Source organism: Ursus arctos, unplaced genomic scaffold, assembly GCF_023065955.2.
Source record: "Ursus arctos isolate Adak ecotype North America unplaced genomic scaffold, UrsArc2.0 scaffold_9, whole genome shotgun sequence".
NCBI classification, from domain to species: Eukaryota; Metazoa; Chordata; class Mammalia; order Carnivora; family Ursidae; genus Ursus; species Ursus arctos.
This window is the reverse complement of record NW_026623111.1, coordinates 29,248,016-29,255,491: the sequence shown is the minus strand read 5'-3', so window position 1 is coordinate 29,255,491 and position 7,476 is coordinate 29,248,016. Positions and strand designations below refer to the sequence as shown.

At 38.3% G+C, this 7,476-nt stretch overlaps 1 pseudogene; it reads right to left on the bottom strand.

Moving 5' to 3' along the window:
- Positions 1–622: 622 nt before the first annotated feature.
- Positions 623–1,366, bottom strand: LOC113262369 (60S ribosomal protein L7-like; annotated as a pseudogene).
- Between the last annotated feature and the right edge of the window lie 6,110 nt (positions 1,367–7,476).

The following is a 7,476-nucleotide window of genomic DNA, read 5'->3' as shown; positions in this document are numbered from 1 at the left end:
ATATGATATACATGTTTATGTAAGAAAAATCAAAGCAATGCAAAAAACAAAGCAAAACAAAAAAACCCCAAAAACCAAAAACCAAAAACAGCACCCTGATGATATTCTGCTACTTTCCGGAAATTAATTAATTTTTTTCCTCAGATACCATTGTTAGCCATGAAAGCAGGCTTTCCTAGAAGGAAAATAGTAGCTGATAGTTGGGACAATTGGATCTTGTAGTGAGTTCTCTGTTTTTGATAGCAGGAAAGATTTTGTTCATATCTCTTTGTGTATTCTGAAAAAAAGAAGAAGAAATTATGGTCCTAAGATGGGCAGGAAATGCTTTATGTCTATGGAGACCCTGGATGTTTGAAAGACAGCTGTCAATTTTCTCAATGTTTTATCATAAAGCCACTAAGAAAGAAGCAATGAGTTTAAGGCAGAATCTGACAGTGATCTTGGAATGGGGAGACATGACTATAAGTGATGAGAGGAGTTCACACTTGATGTTTTCAGTTTTCACATGCAACTCAAATATTTCATGTTTGCAATATTATTTTGTTTAATTGTATCTTTTTTTTCCATTTGAGAGTAGTCATTTATTACTGACCAGATTACAAAAATAATCATGGTAGATACTTTAGTTCATCCTTCTAATAAGCCTATTGATCTGGTCTTCCCTGTTGCCAGCATCTCCCCCTTTAAAAAATGGATGGTTTTTTTCTTCATTCCCCCTTGTGGAGAAGATAATTTGAAGGGCCATAAAAATTGTTTGCTTCTTGGAAATGTTTTCCAACAGTATAGATCTCGTGAATCAGATCCTCCATGCAGATGATGCGATATTTACCAAGAGAGCAGGCAATCAATGTATTATCTGTCAGGGCAACTGCTTCTTAATTATTTTGCCGTAACCATGCTTGTAGATCAATTCATTCACTGCCTTCAGGTCTGAGTAGCCCCATGCTGTATATAGTTCCACGGTCCTTAGCATGTTAATTGAAGTCTTGTTGAGCTTAACAAAGTTGCCATTGAAAATCTGGCGAAGGCGAAGAAGCTGCAACACCTTCTGAACCTTCGGGCTCACACCCTTGACACCTCTGATCCGGGTGATAAATGCTAGTTTGGGTTCCGCAAGTACATAGAAGTTGCCAGCTTTTCTTGCCATCCTTGCCATTCCAATCTCAGTTCTGTACATCTGCCTATATTCCTTGTGGTAATGCTTAGCTTTTTCACAGATAAGCTTCCTCCTTGCCTTTTGAGCAATCTTTTGAGCAAACTTCTTTCTCAGACGCTTGATCTTTACCTCTGTGAAATTCCTTTGCTTCTTCTTAAGGGTTTCTGGCACAGCAGGAACGTTCTTTTTCTTCTCTTCTGCACCCTCCATGGTTCCAGCCGGAAAAGAGCTAATTATATCTCTTCATATAAATCATACTTAGCATTTTTTGAACTGGAGTCTTCTAGAGAACTAATTCTCTTATGTTTCTGTGTGTGTTGCAAGCAAAGGCACTGCTTGACTTTTTTGCCGAACTGTCCTTCAGAGATGTTTGTCTAGTGAGCAACCTTGGAAGACAGAGATACTATTTCTCTCTGGAGCAAAGTTCATCTTTGTTTGCTTTCCAGCATTGTTTTAGTCTGTTCAAGCTGTTATAACAAAATACTACAGACAGGGTGTCTTATAAACAACAGAAATGTATTTCACAGAGTTCTGGAGGCTTGAAGTCTAAGATCAGGGTGCTGTTGTGGTCTGATGATGGCCTTCTTGTATGTCACAGACTTCTCATTGTGTCCTCACATGGTGGAAGGAGTGAGGGGTCTCTGTGGGGTGTCTCTTATAATGGCCTCTACCCTCATGACTTAAGTGTCTCCCAGAGACCCCATCTCCCCGTCTCTTGATACCATCATATTGGGCATTAGGATTTTGACATATGAATGGGGGGGGGCACATACATTCAGAGCATAGCAAGTATAATAAAGATCATGTCTCCCTATGGAGTTCAAACAAGCTTACAGTCAGTTTAAAGTGATTCAGGTTCCCTAAGCTTGAGATTCCTCTCCTGCGGGGATCACTTTGCACTCTTCCTGTTGCCCTGTGGGGATTGTGGCTTGGCAAAGCGGTACAAAATGATGATGCTGTGGTTACTGCTAGTACTGTAAATAATAAACTGTCCATGTCTCTGACCCAGGAATCTCTTATATTCTGCTGGCAACCATGAAACTGTGGCATAGTTCTTGAGAGGCATTGAAAGGGGACTTACTAGGTTCACAATGCCTGCAACTCCTATACTTCCAAGGAAAGCTAACGATGTGACCCTCCCTTCCTGATAGTGGTTGCTTAAAGCAGGAGTGGATTCGTGCCCATGAGCAGCCATAAGAACAGTCATAGGCTCACAAAAATTATGACATGGCCTAATATGGGAAGGCTGCCCAACTGTCAGAGTCCCTCTGACCTAATCTAATCCTCTGTTTTGGAGGCATGACTGTGAGACAGAAAGAGCTCCAGTGGTTGGGAGTGATGCATATGCTAACAGATGTACTGGATAAGCATTAGAATCGGGAGGCATAGTCATGCATCTTTAATAGTCACGTTCTTCAACAAGGACACCACAGCTGTTCTTGGACACCTGGGGAAACTGCTAATTCCCCTCAGCAGTAATATTGTTTCTAGGGTGTGTGAATTTCCTTGCTTCTCCATCTTTACTTTTAATATCTCTCCCGGACTGAAAGTAACCAGAATGTGCTTCTGCTTCATTTAAGAGACAAGCTAACAAAGGGGAGAAAAAATGATGACTTCCCCAAATTAAACCTGGACTCTAAAGATAAAGATTTATCTGTCACCAGTTTTAACTAAACTATGCTTCTAGTATTTTCTGGATGAAAGATTTTAGAAATCCTGATCTGACAATCAGGTATTAAATCTTCCAGCAACAGATGCTGCTAAAACATGAATTTAAACAGCTTATTTGTGTTGGTACAACATTAGGATCATTTCAGAATAACTGATTATAATGTGCTGTAGATTTTTTTACCTATTGTGTTACAGCACCTGTCTTGAGAGTTAGAAGTGATATCCCTGATGATTAGGTAAAATGGAACAACCTCAAAAGTCTTCAAAGAGGAGTCCAAGAAAGCAAAATGTTCATTATTTTATATAACTTAAAGTTTTTCAGGTGCAATTAATGCAGATTAAAAAACAAAGAATCAAAATATGTGGGTTTTGGGAATAGCTCCTACTTTGTTCTTCTACATATTTCTAGAAAATATTTTACTCAGACAGAACTTTAGTACAAATTAATAAGTGATTGTCTACACTGGGAAAAGAATACCACAGCCTCTGATTCTCTGTGCTAAAGTGAACATTGAGCTTGAACAGGCAGGGAGGAAAACTTACTTAGCTTTTCTCAACTAACGTTAACACAGAATTTAGACCATCTTACTATTGCCAATAGTCCTCAGATGTCATGCATGAGACAATTTATCAAGCGGAAAATACAATCTCACTATCTTACTCCCTAGCACAAAATGAATATATAATGCAGATTTAAGTGGAATAAGATTGCCAGCTCTGGTAATTTTTGCTAAAATGTTAGTAAATAATTTTATAATACATCCGAAGAGATATAGATCTCTCTTTCTTGTATTCTCTGTCTCCTTCTGTGTGTGTGTGTGTGTATGTGTGAACAACTATACATATCCTGGATCTGATCTGACTTTATGTTTAATAATTGCAGAGATCCTTATATTGAGCCAAACCATTCTTTTCCAAAGAGTGTTTTATCAAATACTAATTATATTAAATGGAAAATTTAACATGGAAAATTGAACATGCAAAAATGTTTAGAAATAGTACATTTCAAAACTTGGCATATATAATCTGCTCTCATAGACTCCCAATGCTAATGACCCTAATTCAGGTTTCTGAGAATTTATGCACCACAGAAACCTGTTTAATTTTTAAAGTCATATTCCCAATCTTATATAGTAAGGAAATATTTTTGAATACTATATTAACCTCACATAGAACTTGTGTTCTGTGTAACTGCTGCTTGCAATTGAACACTCTATAAATTGGGATGTACAAAAAGTTTCTCAATTTTCTTTTCTTTCTTTTTTTTTTTTAAAGAACTGTTCTAATCACCACCATAATCTCTGTGCTTTCCTGGATAGTGGGGTGTGATGGGGTAAGGATGAGAAACCAATTTAAAAGTGCCAATTTGCTATACCATGGACCTTTCTAGTTCAAAGGAATTTCTGGCAAACATAGACTCTTTTTGGTAAATACTCAGAAGCTCAGAGACTCTTCTTGGCTCTAGTTGCAATCCTAGATGAACCTGGAATCAAGTGGGAATTTACTGTTGCTCATCATGCCTAAGTATGGGGACTGTGGCCTCAGACCCATTAAGTGGTCTTGAGCAGTGGTCTTGACTGCCTTATTTGAAGCTTGTCCACTGAATTGTCTGCTGGAATTTACTATTGGCATGTGCACTGGTGTGCCCATAGTCTGTCCAGTTGCATGGCCAAAATCCTTAATGATTTGGCTTCACTTTGGTTTTCACTGACATTGCAGATCTCTGGGTCTCAGCCAGATTTGGTTCCCCAACCCTCATGTCAGAACAGTCTTATGTCTTTCTTCTGAATTCTCAACTCAGCTGGCCTTCTCTTCCCCCTCCAGCACATGCAGGAATTCCTGGACTGATTTCTCACCACAGAGAAGCATAACACAAGCCCTCTCTATGCCTAAATATCAAGGACATCATTCACACAACACTGTGGCTGCCCATGAATGCACACGGGCACTTATTTCAGGTGATCTTCTTCCAGATTTCCAAACATGAAACCACATGTGTGACCTCAGCAGCTTTTGGCAGCTTCTTCTTAGATTGTCTGCGACCTCTCCGTATCCCCCTCCCCCATCCCACCCCACACCATTTCCTACCTCTTGACCCTGCAGAGATGAGATTGTTTAAAGTGAAGAAAATTGAACTCCTTGTAGAATAACAGAGGCCATAGAATGTAGTTTCAAAAGCATCAGCTCTGGACCTAGCATTCTTGAATTTGAATCTGCTCTCTACCACTTAAAGCTGTGTCAACTTGGACAAGTTACTTAAACCCTCTTAGGTTCCACATTTCCATATCTGTAGAAAGAAGATAATACCAGAAAGTTGGTGTAAAGGTTGAATAGATAGTGTGTATTAAGTACTTGAAAAATACCTGGCACAGGGAGCTACTCAATCAAATTATCTATTGACATTACTTCTATCCCTTTTTCTGCCCAAAGCTTACTGTTTCTGTTTGTAAAGGATGCAACTTCCCATTTGAAATTCTCTCTAACCACTTTTTATAGTAAACTTCTGTAACAGGTTGGCCTGACCTAGATCTCAAGACTGTTGTCTTGCTTTGGAAAAACAATAGCAATAATGACAGCAAACTATCTAAATTGAGAGTCAAAAATGACCAATGGCTTTTTTTGTTCTATCTAATATTGATCCTTCTCCTGAAATCTTGAAAACCATCGATTTAACATACTAAGAATCACTGAGTATCACAATTAAAGTGAAATTTTAAGAATCCATGGATTAATATTATCAGAAATATATCTATTATATGTGGAACACATATTGGGAAATGCTGAATTAAACTAACATTTGAATATTAGGTAGGAAACGTACCTGTTTGTCCTGCTTTTCTGTCTCAGTCTGTTGAGAAGCCCCTACCCCTCTACTCACCTACCTTTCTAACTCTTCTGCCAAGGAAGAAAAAGTTCCTGGTCTAGTCACTGGATCTCACTGTATCAGTGGCCTGGGTTACCATGGCTTACACATAGAGATCAATTCCGTTTTAAGTAACACCTGGGTATGGATGGATGGTCTTCTCAAAGCAGCTCTATTATCCCTTAGTGCTCTGTTCCAGCTTCTTCGTGATTGGTGAGTAAGGCACTCCTGTCATATGCAGTCATGACAACTGCTCAGGAAGTAGATTCAGTCTGCTCTGCCAACGTGGCCTTCCCCATTCACATAAGTAGAGAACAGGTTCTGAGGCTGCTGGTCCAAGAAGAGTCACCAAGCACATGTTGGCAGAGCTCCAGAGCAAGGAAGCAAAGAAAGAGAAAGGAAAGGGAGGGACTCCCCTTGTGCTTCTTTCCCTTCATTATTAACCAAGTCTGGGTTAATACAAAGTCATATTGTGAGAAAGGGCATAGATTCGTTACTCTTAGAAGTTTAAAATTCTGAAAAGCTAAAAGTGACCTGGTTTTACCAATGATAAATCTGGCCCTGAGGAGACTGCCTGGAAAAGGAGAATTTCTCATAGCAGGTGGCTACATTTATTTTCAAGATAAATGTAAGGGATTTTTCTTCCATTTTTAGTTCTAAGAGTAGCTTCCTATGTTAATTTTTTCTCTAAAGTTGTACTTTCTTAACCAACCTCAAGGTGAATTATAATGGTATACTTGGCCTAATTATGAGTTTCAGAGAAATGAATGTTATTTACGGCAATATCTTAATGGTAAGCCGATTTGCATGCCGCTGAAGTCCGTGATTCCTGTCTCTTTAGAACTACAACATGCTTTCATGCTTTGGCATAATTTTGAAAACTGCTAATGTGGCCACCTCTCTTTTTAAATGTTTGTTCTAATTTAAAATCTTATGCACTGGATTCTCTGTTTAAAATCTTTTCCTTCTTCAAATTATAAAAACACCTGTTTTTTAAAGGATACATTCTTAGTAAGCACATTATTTTATTACTGTAATTGCTTTGAAAAAGGCTGAAAGTCAGACAGAGATTTTTTTTTTAAAAGCCAGAAATCAAATCTGAAGAGTGCCTATATTTTTTTAATCTACTTTTCCAGTTTCAGTATTTATGCCAGAAAAAAAAAAAAAAAGATCGATGCTAGCATACCTCGGCAGCACCTTTTCTCTTCTATAAATAACTTTTCATAAAATGGAATTACTGCATTCAACATGGAATGATAGAACAATTTTGGGGTGAAAAATGGTCAGTTTCATCTCCAAGCCATGTTGCCTTTTCCCTTTGTGAGGAGGCAGCAAGGCAGTTTAACACTGCCTTCTGCTAAACTTTATTTAGGAAATTAGCCTCATGGACTCAATTCTGTCAGTATCCACAAAATCCTCATGCTGTAGTGACCACAGGAAAGGAAGGGAAATGGAGAACTCAGTCAAATACCTACTGGGATAAATCTGTGTAAAGAGAGAGATTCAATGTATCTTCATAGCGGTCATTTGAAGGTGATATTGTAAGATCTTTAAAAAATTCCTATTCCGAAATTTCCATTTTCATTTAACACATTGATTATTGAGAACATTTTCTGTACACAGCTCCATGCTGGGCACTGGGTAAGAGTGATGGAGAAATAAAGAATTGACAATATGGTTTGGGAAAGAACATGGAACAGTTTTATAACACTGGGAAGCGACAACCATTTGTGTTAATTTAAGGGAAACAGCAGAAATCCAGAGAAGGGGGAGCTGTAAATCAAGA